The sequence below is a fragment of the Vicia villosa genome, linkage group LG5 (assembly GCF_029867415.1).
Source record: "Vicia villosa cultivar HV-30 ecotype Madison, WI linkage group LG5, Vvil1.0, whole genome shotgun sequence".
Taxonomy (NCBI): domain Eukaryota; kingdom Viridiplantae; phylum Streptophyta; class Magnoliopsida; order Fabales; family Fabaceae; genus Vicia; species Vicia villosa.
The window spans coordinates 113,280,040-113,299,572 of record NC_081184.1 but is presented as its reverse complement, the minus strand read 5'-3'; the positions used below and the strand labels follow the sequence as shown (position 1 = coordinate 113,299,572).

The 19,533-nt window shown below is 37.1% G+C and overlaps 1 non-coding gene across 1 annotated transcript; it reads right to left on the bottom strand.

Annotated features, from left to right (window-relative positions):
- Positions 1 to 11,035: 11,035 nt before the first annotated feature.
- Positions 11,036 to 11,141, bottom strand: LOC131608411 (small nucleolar RNA R71). The gene has a single exon (XR_009285673.1). It is a non-coding gene; the product is annotated as a small nucleolar RNA R71 (small nucleolar RNA).
- Positions 11,142 to 19,533: the final 8,392 nt, after the last annotated feature.

Genomic DNA, 19,533 nt, shown 5'->3' with positions numbered 1-19,533 from the left:
ACCAGAAAATCCAACCCCTACTGCCTTCTCTACCCTGACTACAAATTCACCTTCAACCCTCCTGAACCTGAACCTATCATTTGTCTGGAGTTGTTCAGAAGTGAAGTGATTAGCAGGCTTGACCTTCTGAGAGATGCTTTCCTCAATGGTCTTGATGATGTTTCTACGAGAAACCTCTGGAGAAGCTTTCGCCAGGATTTTAAAGTAGGAGCAATGGGAGTTCAGAAGAGACTAGTGGCTGCTGCCCCTGGTCATGCTGGTTACCTTCTGGAGGGTGATAATGGTATCTACTACCATCCCCTCAGAAACAGGGTTGCTGTTGAGGAGAAGAGGTTTGTGGATGAACTGGAAGAAGCAAGAATTGTTGCTGCAATGGAAGCTAATCCTTGCAGGGAAATTGTGGTCTGGAGACCTTAATATCCTGTTCTGCTCGGAGATTTCAGGACTCTCTTTGAATTTCTGAGGGAAAACCCTTCTAAGGAAGACTCAAGCTTGGTCATTCCAGAAGTTGTTGACCTACTAGAAGTTGAAGGTCCTTCATGTTTTCTTCCTGCTGCGGAGTATGGAGATGCTTCTATGGAAGAAGCAGATGCTAATCATATTGCTGAAACAATTCCTGTTGAGGAAAATCCTGCAAATGATCTGATCATGGAAGCTGCGGATGAGAATGCCATCCCCTTGGAAAGAAGTTGTGAAGCTTCTTCTGATGAACCTTCCCGTCTTGCAAGGACTTTGGAAGTTATTCAGAAGAACCAGGATGAGCAGAGATCAATCAACGCTGAGTTTCGTGCTTTCATGGAAAGGCAGAATGAGAGCAACAGTGGGATTCATGATATGCTGGCCAAGATCATGTCGAAGCTAGGGTCATCTTATATTGAGTCTTAGACTGTTTCTTTTTGCTTTGCTGCATCTGTTTTTTTTCTTTGCATCTTCTCTTGCCCTTCCTCTTGTACTTATGAACTTTTTCTCCGTGCTTAATGAAATTTATCCTTTTCTTCTATGTGTTTGTTGTGTTTTTCATATGAATCTTTTATGTTTTTGATGTTATGACAAAAAGGGGGAGAAAAATGTGATAAATGATCTGATTTATTTTATCAGTTGCTGGGAGAAAGGCTCCACATTTCTAACAGAACTTGCAAAGTTCTATTTGAGTGTCGCCTTGCAGGAATTGAAGATCCTCTTTAAAAGCTCAACATGAGAAGCAAAGAGATGGGGAAAAGCAATTCTATAAAGAATCAAGCTCTCGGAAATTGAAGCAAGCTGAGTGCTATAAAGCTTCAAGAATCAGAAGCAAGAAGGAAGAATGTTCTGATATTCTGATGATAGAATATACTTTCATTCTTATTCTTTATATGTTCTGATGCATGTTTTAGTTACAAAATATGCTCTGAAACATTTTATGCTTGTATGCTCTGATACATAATTATATGTTCTGATACATATTTTATGTTCTGAATCATTCATGCTGACTTTTGTCGTTTAGTTTGTTCTGTAACATTTCAGGATGTAGAGATGCTCTGATGATGCTCTGGTACATTCAACAATGTTCTGATACAATCTAGCATGCAATGACTCAAGAAGATATTCAAGCTCTGAAGCTGTCCAGTGGAAGCAAGAATCAGAAGCTATGAATATTCTGAAGATCTAGGAAATTCAAGTTCTGAAGTTGTCCTATGGAAGCAAGAATCAGAAGCTGTGAATGTTCTGAAGATCTAAGCATATGTGAAAGTCTCTACCGAAATACTCAGGGAAGTCTTTTATTTATAAAAATTCTCCTAGTATTTACTTCAGGGGGAGATTATTTATCTCAGGGGGAGATTGCTAATCTCAGGGGGAGACATATTCACACATTGTCTATATGCTTGTGCTATAGCTATGTATTTGTCTTTAGCCGTCTGATATTCTGATCGCAAATTCATATCATTTATGTATGTTTTTGTCATCATCAAAAAGGGGGAGATTGTTAGAACAAGATTTGTTCTGATCAATATTCTTAGTTTTGATGATAACAAGGATATGAATTTTGTATGAGATAATGTGGTACTCTAATACTATGCAATTTCCATTTCAGGAATTATACAAAGAGTATGCACAAAATCAGCGCAAGAGGCAACTGACTCATAAGGTTCAGCATGCAACATCAGAACATGGTCTGGCAAGACATCAGAAGATGGTCAAGCAGAATAAGAACATGGGTCTATGGAAGCATCAGAAGAACTTGAGATCAAAAGCAGAAGCACTGAAGTTCTCATGGTATCACGCTCAGAAGCACTTCAAGGTCAGAAGACAAGAAGATGCTCTGCACCAAGCTGTTTGACTCTGGTGACATTCAAACGTTGTTTACACAAACATCAGATCAGAAGCAAGTACTAGACCGGCAGGCTACGTTGACCGACAAAAGGAACATTAGAAGCTATTAAAGGCAACGTCAGTAGACATAGCGGAAACAAGGCTCGAGGTAGTTGACAAAAGAGTGAAACATTAAATGTAATGCTGTACGGAATACGCAAAGCATTAAATGCTCCCAACGGTCATCTTCTCAAACGCCTATAAATATGAAGTTCTAATGAGAAGCAAAGGTTAACGCACAACTGACGAATTCTAAAACAACACTTGCTCATTAAGCTAAATCGCTGTCAAATTCAAAAGCTCTCAAACTTCATCATCAAGCTCACTACATTGCTGTTGTAATATCTTAGTGAGATTTAAGCTTAAACTTTAAGAGAAATATCACAGTTGTGATTATAGCTTTTCAGAAGCATTGTAATACTCTTAGAATTTGTTTACATTAAGTTGTACGAACTAGAGTGATCAGGTAGATCAGAATACTCTAGAAAAGTCTTAGAGGTTGTCTAAGCAGTTTGTTCTTAGAGTGATCAGGTTATGATCAGGATACTCTAGAAGACTTAGCAGTTGGCTAAGTGGAAAACCATTGTAATCAAGTGTGATTAGTGGATTAAATCCTCAGGTGAGGTAAATCACTCCAAGGGGGTGGACTGGAGTAGTTTAGTTAATAACGAACCAGGATAAAAATCATTGTGCAAATTGTTTTTATCTTACAAGTTTTAAAGCTACACTTATTCAAACCCCCCCCCCCTTTCTAAGTGTTTTTCTATCCTTCAGTATGGTGGTGTTTATGGTGGTTTAGATGACCTACTCACGTGAGGTGAGAAAATATGTCTATATGTGTAGTGCTTTAGAGTATGTAAGGTATGATATGTATCAGTTGATATCTACCTTTTCTCTCGTTTGGGAGAGAAGTATTTATAAAGGCTTTGTAGGCTTAGAGTTTAAGAAATCTTTAAGGGCATAAACTCTTCCCCTCGATTAGGGGAGAGTGTTGACTACCTATTTCTCATAGAGTCGTGGTGTGGCTATTTATCACATTACTGACGGGAGTAACAGTATTACATGTAACGCCCCGAATTTAATTAATTGGTTAATTAAATTAATTAAGGATTTAATTATTGGAAATTGTCGAAGGTGGGATTTATCAGTATAATTCTAAGAGGCGAAATTGAATTATTATGTTGTTTGAGCGGTTAAGTGGACAGTCGGGTAAATTAGTCGGATTAGTCGGAGAAATATAAATTGCGAGTTGGTATTTTTTAATTATGGATCGATTGTAGTTGTGGAATATTATTGGAAATGATATTCGTTTATGTTATGTGACTATTTAATTATTTGGAGTGTAGCTGTTGTAAATGGGAGGTGCATTGTTTGGCCCAATAAGAATAATATTATTAATTGGTGGAGTTGGAAAAAAAAGAGAATTAGGTTTTTGGTATCAGTAACATGACACAAGGATTTTAAGAGAAGAGAAGACGTGAAGGGTTGCAAAGAAGAAGCTTGGAATTTAACCGTAGAAGTTTGAGGAGAAAGTTGGAAGTGGCGGCGAGGCGGAATAAGACCGAAAAATTATAGAGAGACCGTCAATCCAAGGTAAGGGTGGGGTTCAATCTCTATAACCGGGTATGTGTAGACCGTATGTGGGTTGGGTTGTATAAATTATTGCCTCGGTGCTTGTTAATCTATGTTGGAAAATAAATTGGTTTATATATGTTGTAGTTCTGTTGATTCTGTTGTTCTATAACCGATTGAATTGTTGCTACATAATAAGTTGTTGTGTGTTTAGAAGTTGGTGATTTAATCGAAAATTGTAAATTGGTTATTATTATGTTGGGCAATAAGAGGAAAGATCGAAGAAAAGATTGCAGAACACGTATGTACAGTTTCTGAAAAAACAAATTGAGGAAGGAAGAAGAAATGAAAAAAAATAGTTAAGGGGCGGGGGCCACACCTAAGTGGGGTGGGAACCCCTTACAATAGTAGGAGTGGGGTGGGGGGCCCTTATAGTGGGATGGGCGCCCCAGCCTTATTTTTTTGTTGTTGTGTTTTATAACTTGGTTACTGTAGCTGCACGTTTTACATTTACTGTTACATAATAATAATAATATAATAATAATAACAAGAGTAATAATGATAATAATAATAATAATAATAGTATAATGGTTAATAGAAAATTAGTTGGGAGAATATCGTAGAAATATTAACAGTAAATGACAGTAAGCATGTTAATTAAAAAGGGACTATTAGCAGATAGTTATTAATAGCAGAGATTAATTATAGTGGAGTCAATAGTGGAATTTAATCAAATGGTAGAGCCAGTATATTTAGTAGTAGGAGGTAATGTGCTATCAAACTAGTAGTTTGGTTCTTATGTAGTAAAAGTATAATATAGCAGAGTCGCTTTTAATAACAAGTGCAGTATTAAATTAGCAGAGATAATTTCCGTGGTTCTAAATATCAGTGTTAGCAGACCCTGATAATTGACAAGGAACAATGTAGTATTAGTAGCAAAAAATAAATTGCATCGATAAAGTAATTTGTCAAGGATAATGCGAATGATTGGTAGCAGGACAGGGATTAAAACAGTACCGATTAGTAGATTCACGCGGTATAATTACTTAACCGGAATTAGTTGAAAATTGTCGGAGTAGTTCGCATATATTAGTAGGTATTTTTTTGTTGGTTTAATTTATTGGAATTATGTTGAATGTGTTGATTTGCATGTTCAATTGAATAAGTTGAATAGTTCCGATTTTATGGACATATTTAAGTTGTAGGTCTGATGACTAGTGTTGATTTAGTTGTTGCAGTTGATGCATATTTTATGTTGTCGTTGTTGTTGTATGCCATTCACAATGGTCGCATACATCTCATTTTCTAAGTTGGAGCTAATGCTCACCATGTTGGCCTGGATTGGCAAAAAGTTGAAATTTGAAGGCTTATGCCTTGATAATCTGACAACTTCTAAGTTGGGAGTTCTGCTCCAATGGTACCACATGCATATGCATGGTTAAGTTGCATCTCGAGTTGTGTGTTAAAATAAGTTATCGTTATTAAGTTGTGTTGATTCAAGTTGTTATGCTGATGTGATGGTTGATTAAAGTTGTCTTATTGTTGTTATTAAGTTGTTTGTCAGTTGTTGCATATTGTTGTTATAAAGTGGTGATATTTGTATGATCTAATCTAATATATTATTTATTATACACCTGTTTATATTGATTTGATATCTCACCCTTTCTTTTGTTTTGCCATTACCTTTATATTGGTAACATGTAGGTAATTCAGAATGAAGATTTAGTAGCTTCATTGAGTTCAGTTGGTGTCGTCGCTCTGATACATAGCACTCGGGGGGAATGAACGCATTTTTGATTTTGTTGTTAATTTGAATTTCAGCTGTTAATTGAGAAGTTTGTTTTAGTTTAAATTGTCGAACAAGATGCTATGAATTATTTGAAGTTAAAATTGTGATTCCGCTGCATGGTTATTTATTAAAGTTGATTTATTTTGGAGACTAAATATTTGTTTATGAGTCCTCCCTGGTTATACGTGTTATGTATCCGTTATGATGAGTTTTATGTCGTTGGTTTTTAAGTTGAAAATGTGATATCCCATGTTTGGTTGAAATTTTATCACTCTGATTTATTTATAACTACCGAGTAGAAATGGGGTGTTATAGTACACACGTCATTTGTCCATGAGAGAGCCCCTCATATTTATGGAGACCCGGGAGTTGCCCTTGTTTAGGATCCTCACAAATATAACATTATACAATCCCTCACAGATAAAACATTTGGCTTATTTTATAAGCCATAGCATATACAATTTCATAACATAAACATTTGGCTAATTCATACACATTTTTCATAACAAAATGTATTTCAACTGAGATACCATATTTCAACTGAGATACCAACTAATTATGTGGTGCAGATGGTTCAAAAACTGGCGTGGGATTGCTCATTTGGGACATTTCTTCTTGGTTCAACACAACTTCAATGACTACATCTATTTCAGGATCATCATAATTTTCAGCAGGTGCAGGTTAAACATCATCATTTCTTGCAGGTGTAGGTTAAACATCACCATTTCTTGCAGGTGCAGGTTCAACATCATCAATTCTTGAAGGTGCAGGTTCAGCATCAAGACATTATTTCATCCTTATCTCAGACATTATTTAAGACACTTTTACCTTTCCTATGGACTTCCTTTTTTCCACCACTAGCTTGGATACCCATTTTGAATTGGTTGATTTGTTATTTAAAACCCAAGCACAACTATGTGACCCCACCTTTGTCTTTAGTTGGTAGGTGTGTCTGTCACCAACTTTACTACTCAAAGTGAAAAAACCGCATTTGCCCTTACACTCTACCCTAACCCTATAGCTTTCATTTTTAACAAACTTTATCTCTCTTCCATTGAGAACAGACCATTCCTTAATAGCATCTTTGAACTCCACCAAAGAATTAAATTCCATTCCTAACTTGAATTTGAAGTCTTTGTTCAACAACTCACTTCTAAACTTCTCATACTTTGGAATCTTTTCATTACCACTATCCCCAGGATTAGAGCTGTCCAGTTTCTCACTGCAATAATCAACATCATCTCTTGGGACATTATTGGGGTTCCTGCTCGAACTACAACCAAACAGTTTAGCTGGTACAAATACTTTAATTTTGGGTGAGTGTTCAGACATCTTCTTTTTCTTGGTAGCACATCTCTTATAACCATATGACTTGTCATTCACCACAATTCTTCTACCCTTAGTGGGTCTGTCCACTTCCACTTTAACATAACCTTCATCTCTTTCAGGGGCTTTATCTTCTTCCGCATAACCTTCGTTTCCTACTGTTGTTCTTTCTTCTTAACTATCGTCAAATCATTTGCCTTCAACATCACTACCATCACTGATGTTGTCATCAATTTCTTGCATGAGGTTGCAGATATTTGGTATAGAAACCTTGCTTACGGTGTCCACAATATTGTGTTAAACCCATATATGACTATCCACGTCATTATCGATACAATGTGTGGCAATTTGTAGCACTTCTTTGTCATCATTGAAGTGGAAGTAACTCTTATCAACATCTAGGATCTTCCTCCACAGTCTGAACCCATCAAAGCCCCGATCTTTAACTAAACCAACAACCTCAAAATAGCTCCACCTATCAAGTTCTTTCTCTTAAACTGTGGTTTCGTCTGAAGGTGGAGAAAAACACAAGAAAGGGGGAGTTTGAATTGTGTTCTTCAATATTTATTTCCCTTTCAATAAATCTTTTCTTTCTTCTAATATCTCATCTTTTTGGATATGCTCTAGATAATATTGCGGAAGTATATTAATGCATAACCAACAAGACATACATTCATTTTGTTTCTTTTCTTCCTCAGAACTTCTGACTTTGTTAAGCACACTTCTGAATAAGGACTGCATGGAAATTCTGAGTTAAATGAAGGTTCAGAAAGTAAAGACACATTCATTTTTATCCTAGTTCACCTTCTCAACAAGGCTACCTCTAGTCCACCCTCCTCAGGTGAATTTGCCTCTTTCAATAGAGGACTTAATCCACTATAATCAATCTTGATTACAACTGCACAAGCAACCTACTTGTGACTAACCATCCGCACAAGCTACCAGCGAGTGACTAACCCTAGATGATGAATCGTTCAGTGATCTCAGCAAGATATAACATTCATTAACCCTAGAAACTCTTGCATAAGCTACCCGCAAGTGACTAACCCTAGACAATGAATCGTTCAGTGATCTCAGCAAGATATAACGTTCATTGATCTAGACACCTCCAATAGTCTAACTAGACCTCTTGGACATCTCAAGTGTCCTAATCAGAAGGATACTCAAGGAACACCAATTCAAACTATATTTGTTCTTCTGGAGATTACAACTATGCTTCTTATCAAGTAGATTTTCTCCTATTCTAATTGCATATTGTTTATGACACACTGACTAGAAGTCACTTTTGGTGCCTAAACAATTTATCAGAAGATTCCTAAGGAATGACACAATACGAGCAACAACTCTTGTGTTTTACATATTATTACAAGAATTAAAAATATCTTGCAGTCTTCTTGGCTTTGTCTTCTGGTTGAGATCTTCTCTTCTTTATTTGATAAGCGGATTAAGAGTAACAACTCTTGTGTTGATTGCTTCTTGTGCATTGATCTTCATCATCTTCTTCGATACTGATCATGGAGCTTGTTACAGCTAGCAACATATTAATGAACTTAAGTACACATGAAATAATATATAGCAACAACTCAGCGTATTCAATTGATAACACGAATTTATATCATATATTTGACTTGATTTCCATAAATAATGTTAGCATTTTCGCTTAATTTAGTTATTATATTCTAGTATTATGCGGGTATATTTCATTGTTTCAGGTATTGCGTCTATGCGAAAATATTTATCAAAAGAAGAAGAAACGAGGCAAGATTGATCCATATTTAATCAAGAGAAGAAAAAGGGAGTGTTGAAGCAATCTCAAGGTGCAAACGGAGACCCAAAATATAATTGTGGAAGCCCAGCCCACGAAGGACCTGAAGCTCCCACCTCAACCCAAGGAGACGCTCGTCTCCAGGGCCAAACAAGCAAAAGGCCACGTCTCAGCAAGTGAGACACCCGTCTCACATGATCCACACCACGTCAGCAAGGTGGAGACGCCCGTCTCCCACCTTTATCTCCACTAAAGACGGACGACTCAAGGCACTTCAATAAGTAAAATTCAAACCAAGACGCACGTCTCCACTTTCTAGTTAAACAGTTACTAAATTCTCGAAGAGGAAAGAGGAAGACGTGAACAAGCACGACCGTTACACATTAGTATAAAAAGAAACCTATGGTTTCATTACTAGCCCCGAATTTTCCCAGTAAAAATGTTACTTTCTAGTTTTAAGCTTTCGCATAATTTTATTTCGGCCGTTTACTTTGAGCATTCTACTTTTCCTTTGTTTTTCTCACAACAATTTCTACACCAGAGATTGTTGTGAATTTTTAACAGATCTAACCTTACGTTAGATCTGTGGTGGAAGTTTGAGCACTTGAGGATCCAAGATTTATTTGAGATTTATATTATTCAGGTTTCTAATTTATAGCTTTAATTTATATTTCATTGCATGATCTATATTGTATGCCAATTAATATGCCTAAAATGATAAATCAAATATGTTTATGCATGTTTAACAGTATCAATATGTCTGGCTAAATCACTTAGATATTGGTATGTAAAGTAATCTAACCGAAAGGATCCGAAATAAGTCGGCTTAAATATGTTTTATTGAAAATCAACTGTTTATGGTTGTTGTGTCTAATTTTATTTATTAAAGTTATAAAATCAATAGAGCGGAAGTTTGAGATTTTAGAACTGATTAAGATTAAAATCAACAGAGCGAGAGTTTGAGATCTTTAACCAGATAGTGGACACATGACATTAGTTTTAAGGACAGCGCAAGCGTATTAAAACTAATTAGATTTTATTTATTTTCAAAAGGTATTTTTAAACTCAACACGGGACAGCGAGAGCGTACGTTAGGGAATATTAGCATAATCTGAGTCAACAGAGCGAGAGTTTGAGACAAGGATTCTTAATTAAATAACATCTGCATGAAATATGCATTTTATCAAATATGACGTTTTCAAAAAGCGTTTCTAAATCTGGTGGGACAACGAGAGCGTACATTATGAGCTAGGATCATAGTCTAAATCAACAGAGCGAGAGTTTGAAAGGAGGACTTTTTAATGACATAGTTTGTAAATATTTTTGATTGAACAATATTCCGGCCAACGAAACTTCGGATCACCTAAGTTAGACGAAATACATACTGATATCCGCTTATTATTATATTACCTAGATTTAAGATTTTAGTTTCCCTTTATAAACAATCCAAGTATTCTTAGCCTTAGCTTTACATAGTAACCTTAGATAACGGTAGATCGATTCATAGTCCCTGTGGATTCAATATCTTTTTAAACTACACGACACGACTATGCACTTGTAGTCATCAGATTAATAGACACATAAAGTCACGATCAAGTTTTTGGCGCCGTTGTCGGGGACTATTTAAGTCGATATCGTAACTCAATGTTACACCGTAGAGACTAGGGAAATTCTTTTCCTTCTCTTTGAACAATTGTATGGCAAATACTCGTTTACAAGGAGGGGAATTAATACAACGAATTAACGAAATCGAACATTTTATTAACGTAAGGCGTCGAATTCATCATCTTCCCGAAGTAGAACCGATTCCAATTTTCCAGGAATTGATTCTTTCTGATCAACGAACCCCAAAGTTAGAGATGGCTGCCACTCGTCCTCTAAGGGACTATGCCGCTCCTTCACGAGCTGAACAACACTCAAGTATTGCACCACCCGCGATTGAGGCAAACAACTTTGAACTAAAACCTTCACTGGTGCAAGCTGTCCAGCAGAACCAATTCTCTGGAAGCCTTGTGGACGACCCAAATCTCCATTTATCCGTGTTCGTGCAATACGCCGACACTGTCAAAGCTAACAATGTCAGTCCCGAAGCAATTCGATTATGTCTTTTTCCTTTCTCCTTGAGAGATAGAGCTAGAGCATGGCTTCAATCTTTACCCTCTAACTCCATAACTACATGGGACGAATTGAAAAGAGTTTTCTTAGCGAGATATTTCCCGCCCAGTAAAACAGCAATGCTAAGAGGTCAAATCAACGGATTTACCCAAAAGACAACGAATCACTCTTCGAGGCCTGGGAGCGATATAAAGATATGCTAAGACTTTGTCCTCATCATGGACTTGAGCCATGGTTGATCATCCATACTTTCTATGGTGGTCTATTATATAACACCAAAATGACTTTAGATGCCGCCGCAGGCGGAGCTCTGATGGACAAACCTCATGACAAAGGCTATAACCTCATGGAGAACATGGCGCAAAACCATTACCAATGGGGAGGAGAACGAACCGCTGTAGAAAAATCCCAAACCAAAGGAGGAATGTACGAAGTCAGTGGTATAAACCATGTTAACGCCAAAGTAGACGCCTTGACTTAAAAGATCGAAAACTTAACCATAACTCCTACAGCCACCGCAGCTGCTATAGCTCCTAATTGCGAGATATGCGAATTAACCGGACATGTCATTGCTGAATGTCAACTGCTGACAGGTGTTCCACCTGATCAAGTAAATTACGCTCAGGGAAACCCTTACTCAAACACGTACAACCCTGGATGGAAGAACCATCCTAACTTTTCGTATAAGAATAACAATGCGTTGTACGCACCAGAACAAGCACCTACTATCCCACCTGGATACCAAAAAGCACCCGTAGCTGCTCCAAATGCCCCTAGGAAGTCGAACCTAGAAATCATGATGGAAAACTTCATAGCTTCCCAACAGCAAACTAACAAAGACTTCCTTAATTAAAACATACACAATAGTGAGCAATTGAAACAATTGGCGAACAAGGTAGAAGCTTTAGCTACGCATAACAAAATGCTCGAAACACAGATTTCTCAAGTAGCTCAACAACAAGCGCCTACTGTTGCCCCTGCTGGCATATTTCCTGCTCAACCACAACCTAATCCTAAAGGACATGCGAATGCTATTACACTATGAAGTGGAACGAACTACGATGGACCAATTGATCCTAGAACTCAGAACACACCCATGTCGCAGCAAGAAACAAACCAACCTAGAAAGACATCAACTGATGACCAACCCGCTAAGATAAGTGAAAACAAAACCAAAGTGGGGATTGAAAAGGATAAACCCTATGTACCTCCACCACCATATAAGCCACCTATCCCGTATCCTCAGAGGCTAGCTAAATCTAAAACTGAAGCGCAATTTAAAAAGTTTGTAGAACGTCTGAAACAATTAAACATAACGATACCTTTCACAGAAGCTATAACCCAAATGCCTTCCTATGCTAAGTTTCTCAAAGAAATCTGATCTAACAAGAAGAAACTTGAGGATAACGAAACAGTTATGCTTACTGTAGAATGTAGTGCCATTATTCAACAAAACATGCCTCCTAAACTAAAAGATCCTGGTAGTTTCTCCATACATTGCGTAATAGGAAAATCCATTATAGACAAAGCCTTGTGCGATCTAGGATCCAGTGTTAGTTTGATGCCCCTTTCAATCTGTAAAACTCTAAACCTAGGTGAGCTAAAATCTATAAGAATGTCCCTCCAATTAGCTGACCGCTCAGTTAAGTATCCCGTAGGAATGTTAGAAAATATTCCTGTACGTGTAGGTCAATTCTATATCCCAACTGATTTTATCATCATGGATATCCAAGAGGATTCTAACATCTCGATCATACTAGGAAGACCATTCTTAGCAACCGCCAGTGCAATCATAGATGTTAAACGTGGGAAACTAACTTTTGAAGTAGGAGAAGAAAAGATTGAATTTATTCTATCTCACTTCTTAAAAGCACCCGCAATAGATGACACCTGCTGTTTCATGGACATCACCCATAAATGCGTCAAAGAAGCAAAAACTGAACTACCCGAAGATCCAGAGGTCCTAGAAATCCCTATAACTCAAACATCCAACGATAACTCGCGCGATGAAAGCAAAAACTTAAGTTTGAACGAATGTTTAGCATTGACACCTGATCCTACATCTTCTCCAAATAAACTAACTGTTGAACTCAAAACACTTCCTAAAAATATAAGGTATGAATTCCTATACACTGAACTCGAACGACCTGTGATAGTCAATGCTGACCTAGGAAAATATCCAGCAGCTTTAGGCTATAAGATAGCTGATCTTAAAGGAATAAGTCCCTCCGTTTGTATGCACCGGATTATGCTTGAGGAAGATTCGAAAACCTCTAGGGAACACCAGAGGAGACTTAACCAAATCATGAGCGAAGTGGTTAGGAAAGAAGTATTAAAACTCTTAGAAGCTGGAATAATATATCCCATATCCGATAGTAAATGGGTTAGCCCAGTTCATGTAGTACCTAAGAAAGGATGAGTCACGGCGATAAAAAAATGAGAAAGGTAAAACCATAACCAAGCGAGTTGAATCAGGTTGGCGAATGTGGATAGATTGTAGGAAATTAAATAAATCCACTCGAAGAGATCATTTTCCCTTTCATTCATTGACCAAATGTTAGAACGCCTAGCTAGACATTCCCATTTCTGTTACTTGGGCGGTTATTCAGGTTTCTTCCAAATCCCGATCCATCTTGATGACCAAGAGAAAACGACCTTCACCTGCCCCTTGGAACCTTCGCTTACCGACGAATGTCATTTGGATTATGTAACGCTCCTACGACATTTCAAAGATGTATGATGGCAATATTCACCGATTTCCTTGACAATATTATGGAAGTCTTTATGGACGACTTCTCCGTATGTGGACAAAGTATCGAGGGATGTCTTGCTGTTGCACCCCAATATTTGCCCATTTATTTATTCCTCAATTGGCCCTCACCTTACATTCATGTGCATACCTCATCTAAGCCATTCATCCATTACATTCATCCATATCATGGTTACTATTCAGAATTGATAAGAAAAAAGCTTCTACAGATGAAATTCCTGATAAAAAATAAGAGAAGATTTGGAGTATGATTGTATGGCATCATTCCCATTGAAGTCCTTCTAAAATCAGGGTTTCATCATCTCCAGGCCAAAGCTTCGATTAAAAGATACAATCCTCAAGTTCATCAGGCTTTCCTGTTGACTTTTTGGTCAGAATTTAATCAGGAGACAATTTTGAGTGTGAAATGTGGTTGTCTTGAAGAAATATTCCTTGGAGCTTCTTTGGTTGAAAACTGATTGAGAATTGGATCGAAAATTGATTAATCGGGAAATTCATCTGGAATCGGAAAAATTAGGAAAAGCTTACTTTTTGGTCGAAGTCAAAGTCAACTGTCAAAGATTGACTTGCAGTGGAAAATCGGTCAAAGAAACTCAAAGAAATAAATAAAATCGAGAGTTTGAGAAAATTTACAAAAAAAATAATAAGAAAATTCCAACACTTAGAAAAATTTTGAGGCTTTTGGAAGTGGATGAACAGTCAACTTCAAGCCCTAATTACACGTGGCAAAAGGCATTTTGTGGACAAACTTCCAACATCAAAGTTGTTCCTCTCATGGAGAAGAACAACTTTGTAGTTGAACACTTTTTGATTTAAAGCTTGGTTGAAGAGTTATTAAGATGTGAAGTTGAGATTTTTCATTTGAATCAAGTCATAATGGCAAGGCAAAATTCTGGGCAGCGTGACGCATTTGATCAAACACGTGAGCCATTTTCCAATTGAGTTTCAGGGAATCCTAAAGATCTTTTGAAGGCATTCTTGAGGCCTTTCTACTCTTTGCCATTCCCTCTATCCATTGAAATAAGAATAAAGCAATTTGGGTGTGTATTGAATCTTTTACGAAGCCTTAAAGTCATGACCTCACCAAGTAACATTTTGACCAAGACATGGGCACAAATCCAAGGCAAGCACGAGGCATTTTGGCGAACATGTGGCAGGCTGAATTCAAAGCTAGTTTGAGAGAAGTACAAGCAGCTTGTGGACTCCATACCAATACCAAACTAATCTCCTCCATGTTGTCTTTCAACTGGTACCAAGACCATGTCGTTTGGATCTATGGTTAGAAAATTATGGAGTTTTAAAGTGACACCTTCATGAAAGCTCATTTGGCAAAGGAACGAGAACAAAAAGCCAGGTCACGCGCGCGCCCTAAGCAGTGATAATCTATTATGTTCACAACCAATTTCCTTGTACTTGCAAGTACTCTCTCAAGATATTTACAACATCAAACTTCTTCTACCTAATGCCCTCTCCATGTTGGCTTCAAGTTTAAATCGATTGGGGACCTGTGTCATGATTAAAGTGCTTGTTAAGATGGTATCTTGGCTAGGTTCTTGGGTGAGCTAATAATACAAATATTGGTGAAGGATTGAACAAACCAGGAAAAAGAAGTTGCTCCTTTGTTCATTGAGTTGTTGAAAAGAGTGTTCAAATTGTAAGTCCCACTTCACATATCCATCATAAAAGAAACTGATACACTCTCTATATAAGATGATGTGTATCACACATAAAGCCTCTCTTGCACTTTCGATTCTTCCCAAAAAAGCTCTCTCCTTTTTCTCTCATCAATCCTCTCTCCTTCTCCACTCAAATTCAGAGAGAAAAAGTTAGTTACAATCTCTAACAAACTCTCTCACCATAACAACCATCATCAACGAAGCTTCAAGATCTTCCATTGTTATTGCTCATCAAGCTGCGATAATCATCATCACCTCCACCAATCCTTTACTCTATCAATCTTCAAAAATCTTGAACAAGTGGCAAGATCCTTCTCTTTCGTCAGCATCAATATCAAGCTGCATAGTTCAAAGAGGGGAGGCTAAGTTCGTTTCTCAGTGGCTATCACAGCATCATCACCATCAAGAATCGAGGAAAAGGATTCTGCAAGATTTTCTTTATTCCTTAAGATCCAAGAGTCTTTCAGGTAAGTGATCTCGAGCCTTCTCAACATCTTAGATCCTATGTACTAGCTCATGCATCTGGTGCTTACACGCATATGGATTATCTTTAGTTCTTGAATGATTGTTTTCGGTTTGTATGAAACGATTGTTGTTTGAATGGCTGAATCATCTTTTTGAACTCTATTAAAAAATAGAAATCGATTGATATGCTTAGTTTGGTTTTTGGTGAGTTTTCTTCGAGTTAGGGTTTAGTTATGTGGATCGGTTTGAATATTAGAGAAAGAATTAGGAAAAACTAAGGCTTGATTCGTGATCAGTGGAGAAAATCGAGTGGAGCAGTAGGGATTTTGTTCATTTCTGGGCATACGATGGTGGTCCGATGGCGGAGATTCGCCGGAGAAGACGACCGGAGAAAGGATCTCCGGCGTCTGTGTGTTTCATGGTTTTCCCTCCGTCTGCTCGCGTGGCAGCTCCCTATTGGCCCATGCACTCTACAATTCTCCTTTTTTGTTTTATTTGATTTAATGAGAATGATATGTGTTGCGTTTCGATTGGCTGCTATAGTAATTTTGTCATTTTGTGACTTAAAGATAAGTAGACCTATTGATACCAGGTTGTGAGTGAATTTACATAGATGTAGCATAATTGAACAACCACATGCTGATTGACACCAAAAAAATAAATAAAAATGAAGTGATTAATAAAAAGGGAATAAAAAAAGGACGCTGGCCCATGTTTTGGTTTTAAGATCATTTGGGCCCGAATCTGTTTCTGATTGTACACCCCTTCCACTAATGTAGTCTCATGTTTAAGCATTTGGGCCTAGCCATAGCGCTTTTCACACCCCCAGTTTCAGGCCCAATGCGCCTATTAACCAGTTCCCAGTTCATTTAGTTTGCTAATTCACCCACTGCTGGTAATAAATAAGAAAATAAAAATAGTTCTTTTTTATTACTTTTATTGTTTGCTTAATTGGTTTTTGCCTAAATATAAAATGACAAAAATAGTTTTTTTGACTAATTAGAATTTTAGGAATAATGATTTTTTTTATTATTAGAATTTTAATTGGGGGTTTCCTTTAATTTTGATTGGTTCATAGATAATAAAAAAAAATACTTGCTTTGAGTTTTTAATTCAAAAATTGGTTTTAGGCCAAATAAAAATAAGAATTGCTTGTGAATATTTTCATTTTTAGTTTAGATTTTAATTCTTGCTTTTTGTGAATATTTTTATATTTTGAGAAATGTCTAAAATACCCCTAGTTGTTAAAGTTGACTTTAGTCAACTTAAACAACTCTCTTCTTAGTGAACTTTCCCTTAGATTTTAGTTTAGATCTTAAATAAAAACAATAATCATTAGGCTAGACTTGATTAGGTTAGTCTCCCCCTTTTCATTCCTTTTTTCTTTTCAACATTAAAAAACCTAATAAATAGAGATGCGAATCACACCTTACTAAAAGTGGGAGAGAAATGAGTGGGATTTATTCCCTAATCTGTTTCTCGATCACTTAGTGGGAGAGAAATGAGTGGGATTCATTCCCTAATCTGTTTCTCAATCACTATATAATGGGAGAGAAATGAGTGGGATTCATTCTCTAATCTGTTTCTCGATCATTATACATTTTTATGTGATTCAAATCGCAAAGTAAATCCCTTTAAAAAATACCCAACCAAAAACACTTAAAACACCTAACAAAGGCTCGAATTAAAACAAAGTGACGAAGTGGTGCGAAACCTTGTATTGGGTTTTGTTCATCATGTAGTTACATAAAAAACACAAACCCAAGTTCATTCTACTGCTAAGAACATGTTGAGTCCAGTCCAGAATTAGGCGTATAAGTCTCCAAAGATCGAGCATCATGGATTGCGACCTTAACTTCTGTTCAACTAAAAAACACAAAACAAATGGAAACTATTGGGCCGAACTACAGCCGCTTTGATTCCTGAAAAGGATACGTAGGCATTGGGTCGCGGGGCCTAAGCGAGCACACTTGTAAATATTTCCTTCTTTTCCCCGTATTTCTGTTGCATTCATTCGCATTTAGGTTTAGACATAGATACACCCTTTAGATAGAAACAAACATAGGTGGATACCATCGAGTACGATGGGCGTGAGGGGTGCTAGCACCTTCCCCTTGCGTAACCGACTCCCGTACCCTGTTCTCTGGTCGAAAGACCTTGTTCTTATTCTGAGTTAGGTTTCCTGGTATTCCTTTCCCTTGATGGGATAAATATATTAGTGGCGACTCTGATCCATTTTTCGCGGTAGCGACACTTGCGAATATAGAAAAAGTTCTAGAACGCTGCGTGAAAGTTAACCTATTACTAAATTGGGAGAAGTGTCACTTCATGGTACAAGAAGGGATTGTGTTAGGACATACCGTATCAAACAGAGGAGTTGAAGTAGATAGAGCTAAAATAAAAGTCATAGAAAACCTTCAACCTCCAAAGACCGTTAGAGAAATACGAAATTTCTTAGGACACGCTGGTTTCTACCGACGTTTTATTAAGGATTTCTCAAAGATAACTAAACCCTTAACCGAACTATTAATGAAAGATGTTGATTTTATCTTTGACGACAAGTGTTTAGAAGCCTTTAAAACCCTTAAGGAAGCTTTAATCTCCGCGCCCATTACGCAACCTCCCGATTAGACTGAACCATTCGAAATAATGTGTGACGCAAGTGATTACGCTGTAGGCGCTGTCTTAGGACAACGAAAAGAAAAGAAACTTCACGTCATTTACTATGCAAGTAGAACTATGGACGAAGCTCGGATGAATTACGCTACAACCGAGAGAGAGCTCTTAGCGGTAGTATTTGCTTTAGACAAGTTCCGCTCTTATTTAATAGGAGCCAAAATAATCATATACATCGACCATGCTACAATTAGGTACCTGTTGACTAAGAAAGATGCTAAACCTAGACTCCTAAGATGGATTCTGTTATTGCAAGAATTTGACTTAGAATTTAAAGATAAAAAAGGAACAGAAAATATTGTAGCAGACCCTATTTCTCGTCTAGAAAATCTAGAACCTTAAACCGTACCGATTAATGATGACTTCCCATACGATAAACTCATCGCTCAAATAGAAGGAGATACTTCTAACGAACCAGTCAAAACCACTATAGCCGTTACCATTACACCCTGGTATGTGGATTTCGTAAATTATTTAGCCGCTGGTGTACTCCCTCCTGATTTAAGCTACCAACAGAAGAAGAAATTCTTCCATGACCTAAAACAATACTATTGGGACGATCCTCTACTCTTCAAAAGAGGCCCCGACGGCATATTTCGTCGTTGCATACCTGAGGAAGAAGTAGAAAGTATAACAACACATTGCCATTCAGCCCCCTATGGAGGTCATGCAAGCACATCCAAAACTTGCGCAAATTTTATCGTAAATGGGCAACGCCTTAAACATTATCATCATCTCGAAAATGATGAAAATGTAAAAATTTTAAAACTTGACGAGCTACCCGCTCAATTTAACAAATAATTTTTGTTTTATCTGTCGAGCTTACGACGATAAACAAAGCGCTTTTTGGGAGACAACCCACATTTTTCTTACTTCTTTATTTTTCTTAAATTTTCTTATCATCTATTTTCATTTTATTTTAAATATTTTATTTTCATTTTTATTATTTCATCTTTTGATTTTAATTATTACTATAATTATAAAAATTTCACCTTTTTATTTTTCTTATAACTAAATTTTATCTCTTTCC